This window comes from Convolutriloba macropyga, chromosome 1 (genome assembly GCF_964194025.1).
Source record: "Convolutriloba macropyga chromosome 1, txConMacr16.3, whole genome shotgun sequence".
Taxonomy (NCBI): Eukaryota; Metazoa; Xenacoelomorpha; order Acoela; family Convolutidae; genus Convolutriloba; species Convolutriloba macropyga.
In genome coordinates, this window is record NC_134468.1 from 60,440,571 (window position 1) to 60,446,570 (window position 6,000).

The 6,000-nt window shown below is 32.3% G+C and overlaps 1 protein-coding gene across 1 annotated transcript in view; it reads right to left on the minus strand.

Moving 5' to 3' along the window:
- The window catches only part of LOC142341107 (voltage-dependent calcium channel type A subunit alpha-1-like), a 294,273-nt gene extending 289,167 nt beyond the window's left edge, over positions 1-5,106 (minus strand). The window contains exon 1 of the mRNA XM_075391999.1: positions 4,909-5,106. The gene's annotated coding sequence lies outside the window, so the exon portion shown is untranslated. The remainder of the gene's footprint in view (positions 1-4,908) is intronic.
- Between the last annotated feature and the right edge of the window lie 894 nt (positions 5,107-6,000).

Sequence of the window (6,000 nt, forward strand, 5' to 3'; positions counted from 1 at the left end):
CAGTAGACGAATCGCTAAATGTCGCAACTGCTGTGACATTGTATGTATGAACGACTGGAGTCTTATTATTCAAAAATAATTTAAGAAATTGGTCTTCTTTGTTTTTAAATCTTAACAAGAAGGCCCGGTAATAAGCGTTTGTACATAATGTTCCGACAACCCACACTCAACCATAAATTTGAACATTAAAATTGCAGAGAAAAATTAGGTGTGAAATTTTTATCGTCTCCCAAGTCAGTCTGATCTGGGCTGGCTTGGGTCGCGCACCTCATCCTGGGAGGGCACATCGTTGTACGCCGAAACTTCCTGTGAGAACTGTGAACTATTTTATTCTAAATCTATTTCTTCATTTTTAAAATAGTTTTTTTTTCTGCCTAAACGAACAAAATGTGGGGGAAAAGACTTACTTGTGAACAATTTTATAACTTTGTGAGGTATTCTCGTAGCAAAAGCCTGCTGACATGTACTTCGATTGATTCGTGGCATGAATAAATAGATGACGTGTAAGCAAAACAATATAGTTACATTCAACCTTTAACCTTTTAGGTAGACAAATTTGTAAAACTGTCTGGCAAAAAAAAATAAAAAACTGGACGACCTATGAAATGATTTCATTGAAACAAATTATTGAATAGTTAATCTCACTAGACACCCATAAACTTTCTTACAACTCAAAGAGGCATTGATTAGCCAAATCAGCTCATCAAACTTAAAAATCAGATTAACAAAAAAAACTAATAAAATGACCAGTTAATGATCCAAAATTATTAAAAATGAAGCAGAGTTGTAGAAAAGTGTTATTGTTTTGGAAAATAATTTATAAATTTATGAAACCTGTAACAGATTTTTTGGAACAACCCTTAATATGCTGCCGCTATAAAAAAAAACATTCTGCTAGACTTTATAGGTCTTCCAATTTTCTGCTAAGAAAATAATAGAAGTTGAAAGATCAAAATTCATTGAGATTATAACATTTTTTTCAAAAATGGGGGAATAAATAGGCGACGCGTTTTTTTTTCTTCAGTCAGTTTTTCACTTTTTGCTCACGCATCATACAGAAAAAAAAGCTAAACATCAATTCGTGGCTTTTAGCGGCTGATCTGAAATTTTATAAAACAACTGCTAACTTTATTGCAGATTAGAAAAGGGGAGTTGTTGAATAAATTGAAAGAAAAACGAGAAAAGAAAACATTTTTGGGTGGGGGGGGGTGTTAAGGAGGATATTAAGTATTAAACTATTTTACTAAAAATGCCAGAAAAAAAATTTCATGAAACTATACAATCAAATACAACCATGGTCGGTTATGCAAGTTTGTTTAAAAACAAAAGAAAGAGAAGATTTCGATATTATAACTAATCATTCAAAAGAGAAAAAGTGAAAAAAAAATATTTTACTTTTCTCGAGCTTTCTTTTTTTCTAGTACCCATTAATGACTCCTTGTACTTTAGTTCTTTTTATTTCTGTATTTTTTCATTCAACCAAACTAGATAAAATGCATAGGATATGGGAATCGAAAAGTTAAACAAACAATAAATTTTTTGAAAGAAAAAAAATATTGAAATACACTATTCTTTGAAACCTTAAAGCGATTTTCAACATTACTTCCTGTCTTAAAAGGAATTGAGATATTTCATTGTCCAGAAGCCGCTCCCAATAAAACAACTGTGATATTCCACATGCAGAAAAAAATGAAGGAAACAAATTTTCTAGCGAAAAAAATTGAAATAAAAACGAGAAAAGTATTAAAAAAAGGTGTGGAAACATTTTCTAAAAGAATTTTAGGGGAACAAATAGAAAGAGGAAGATTTTATTATGAAGAAGATAACCTAATTTTATCAATTCTCTGCTTACCAGGGCTAATCCATCAACCCATCCTACTTCCATTATTGATTTGAAAAATGATTTGATTTGATCGAAGAAGAAAAAGAAATGAACAAAAAAGTGGTTTTTGATACAAAACCACCAGAACACATTTTAAAAAAAAAACAGCGAATTTTTTTCCAATTCTACATTCTGTTGATTAATTCTGACGCTTCAAGTGATCTAATGGGGCTTTAACGCGGGTTTGATTACTCAAAAAATGAACAAATTCTAGACTCGAACAAGCATTTTTTGCAAGCCTGGAGTGCTAACCATTGCACCTACTGGTCATAAGCTCTCAAACTTTGACATTCTTTTTTCTTTGTTGCTGCTCAAAGCTGCATCTTCCTAGACAAGTTTATGTTGAACATGTATATATTCTTGTCAAACTATATCAAGCTTTTTTATGCAAAATCTACATTATTGTGTTTTCTCTCGATCTTCTAACATGTCTTTAGAAATTTAGCTTCCATTGGCCGCCAGCTGATCACCCAGATTTTGTTTTTGTTCGCAGTTCCACTAATTGCAATTTCTGCAGGATTTTTTCAGGTACAAACAGGTAAGTCTTCATATGTAGAATTTATTTATTACTGCAACATATTGGCCAAAATCAAATTCACCGGTTTATTAAGGATTAGAAAACAAAAATTATTCAAATTGATTGTATCTAGAAATTTTGCAACAATATGAACAGAAAAAGTAATCATTTGGGAAAAGAACGCAGCAGAAGTGTATCTTGGCAAACACGTCAACCGTCCTCTCAACTTATGCTTGTTTGACGCTAACTTCATTTCGCCAATTAACACAAAACGAATGGAAATGTCAAAGTAGAGAATCCATCTAGGTGAGCTGATCTATATACAAAAACCGTCACTATTTGAGCGCAAAAAAGTTTTGAAAACATCAACTTTTTTGTATTGCTTCCCTTAAACTGTTCAAAATTAGAGAATATAAAACAATTGAAGACAAAATCAACCAAGCTAATTTCTTTCCAGAGAGACAAATTTTGCCATAAACAACATTTTTTGATGATTGCTTGATATGCGGTGACAATTCTTGAGAACATTTTTCACCAGGATCTTGAGTCTGACAAAACTAGATATTTTGTCAGTTGGCAACATTGTCAATGAACTAAAACTTAGATGACAAACAAAACAGTCTTGTGTTTGCTTACTACTTCTAGCGCGTAAACTGGTCGCTTCTTTTTACTTTGCAAAAAACTGTCTATGTTTGCTTAAAATAAATGCTTTTTTGACTGGCTTCTCTTGTTGAATTTTACTTTGCGAGGATTTGCTTTAAGTTGCAAAATAATTGAAATTGCATGTGTCTTAATATCTGTTAAAATCACATCAAAATGAGGGTTGTGATTTCCTTATTTTTTCTATCGAGGAAAACTGTAATCAGAGTTGCTCCGAAAAATTTTTGAAATTTGAGTCTTGCTCACTTTCGAATAACATATTCAACTCCACGTTGCAGTTAGTTCCAAGAGTAGTTTTTATCGAACTGATATACCGGCAGTTTTATAAAAAAAACAATCAATATTGACAATTTAAAAACAGAGTAACAACGAGTCGTTAAATTTATTGATGGTTCATTGGTCTTATTTTGATAGAAGGTACTTCTGAGAGATTGATAAACTGCTCTTTCATTCGGAAATATGAAGATGCAAGGTTGAAGGATAACAACATTTCTGGCCAACAATTATTAAAACAAAGTTTGGCGATTTATAATTTGTCTTACTCACAAATGCTTTTTTTATTTGTGCAATTTTGGTCTCTTCTTGTCTTAAACAATGAAGTTAAAAATTCTGTACATGATACCACTCAGATAAAACGTACTTCAGAATGCTTGAAAGAAAATGTGTTAATTGATGAGGCTAGATTACCTAAAACATGATAACATGAGCAACAGTACCCCAAGAGTTAAAAAATCAGTTTGCCTAAATTTTTTGTAAACAAGCTTCGCTTTTGAAAATGGCGGCTCATTTTTTTAATGACACTTTTAAGTTGAAGACTACGAGACTTAAGTAAATTCTTTTAATTTAATTTAATTTTTTGAAAAGTTTAAATTACTTTGCTATTATGCAAATGCAAATATCTGGATTTAATTCCAAAATCTATAATTTTGGCCAATTTGGTGGGTACACGACATTTAAAAAAATACCTGGCCCATCCAAAATTGTCACTTGTCTTCAATACTATGAAATGAAGTTAGTATACCAGGAAAACTGGGTGAAAAAAAATGGTTCAACTGTCAAAAAAACCTGCAAGTTGGTTTCAATGTTGAGTTGCGAGATAGTGGAATATCAAAAAAAGTCTAAGGTTTCCTGCATATTTATCTCCAAATGAACCATTTCGAGAAATTTTCAAAAAGAACCAATTTAAAAATATCAGAGCAATCATTTATTATAACTTTAGCAGAAAGTTCATCTGAAATTTGACAAAGTTCATTTGACAAAGTGGACGCCAAACAAACTTTCATTAGAATTTTAAAATTAAATAATTCAAAAAATCTGAAAACAGAATTGTCCTCTATTAAAACTTTAATAAACTTGTGGGATTTTCAATGGTGCACTCATATATTCTTTACATGAAAAATTTTCCAAAATGGCCAAAGTTGTTAATTTGGCTTAAAAAAGATTATTACCTCCCCAACTACATGAAGTGATCAGAAATCATCAGAATCATCGGAAACAATGTGCGATTTTTAAAGTGAATAAATAAGAAAGTTTGACGAAAACAGTTTGACGAAATGTGCTGAAAACTTGGACGTTAATTTTAAAAAAAACCATCAACAGAATGGTAGTTTTGATGAGGCATGCTACTTATGGACAAAAACAAACGTCCGTCAGACGTGTCCTTTATTTCTATTAAAATGATCCTTAATTTTACGGCTTTTTCTTCCAAAAAACTGAAGAAATTATGGATCATTAATGTGAGTTTTTACACTTTCGTTAGAGGATCCATTCAAAATTTAGTGTGCTTTCAAATGTAAATTATATAAAAATCGACGCGTGCTGTTAAGTACAATGGTACTACTATGCTTACCTGAATTGGTCTTGTGCGGAGTGTGGAATAAAGAGAAAAGTGGTGAGAGAGAAAGAGCGAAGGAGTAGGAGCGGCAGACAGCATGTAAACACAAACTGATTGAGTGAAACAGGGAAAATATGAATTTTTGATGAGTTAAATAGTAAACAAACATCAGAGAAAAAGTTATATTTAGACTATCTTTCCCAACACAAGAAATGACTGTTTAATCAGGAGTTAAAAAGTAAACTTACTCACTTACTCGTATGAGTTCAATGAGTATTACAAGTTACGCAATTGACGTGAATTAATGCCACTTCTAAATATGTCTTACTGGATTTGAATTCATCACCTGTGACGTTGATTGATCTCGATTAGAAGCAAAGAAGTGATAATAAACAACAAGTTATGACTGATGGCAGCCAATCACAACAATCTATATCTTTTCACAGTGTTTTGAGGTAGTAGCGAATATCTGACATATTTAATTGGTTCAAAATAACTGTTTTCTTTTCAGACATTAAAAATTCTGATCAACTTCCAAAAAAAGCATAATGAAACTGAAAAAAATCTAATACGCGTTTATACATGAACCCATGAACTAATTCTAGTTTAATGAGCCAAAAATATAGCATATGAACAGTTAATAACTGTGATACTATATAACTATCACCACGAATAATTTTACTACCTCGGGTACCGGGCGATAGGTGGGGTCCTACTAGTACTCAAAAAGGTTGCAAAATTGGGTTTTCGGGTACTGACGTAACATGGCACCAAAGGGGCTGGATTAATGAGATTGTTCAAAACCCCCTCCCCCTTTGCAGAATAGGGGAAAACGGGTATGATGATAACGGAATGTCAAAGGCAGACTAAAGTAATGGTACTACTAGTATGGTAATGTTGTATTAGGTATATCATGGGCAGAGTTTGTCATAGTCGCAGTGATGCGTAAGTAATGATATGGTGATGAGAAAGAAGTAGAGAAAAGTAAGTGAACAAAAACGGAGGCGACCCAAGTGGGGGGTAGTTGGTGTCTATCTTGTGTCTATTATCCTGTGTGTAATAAGGTGGCGATTGAGTTATTGATAGTGGGTTTTCAAAGCTTATCAG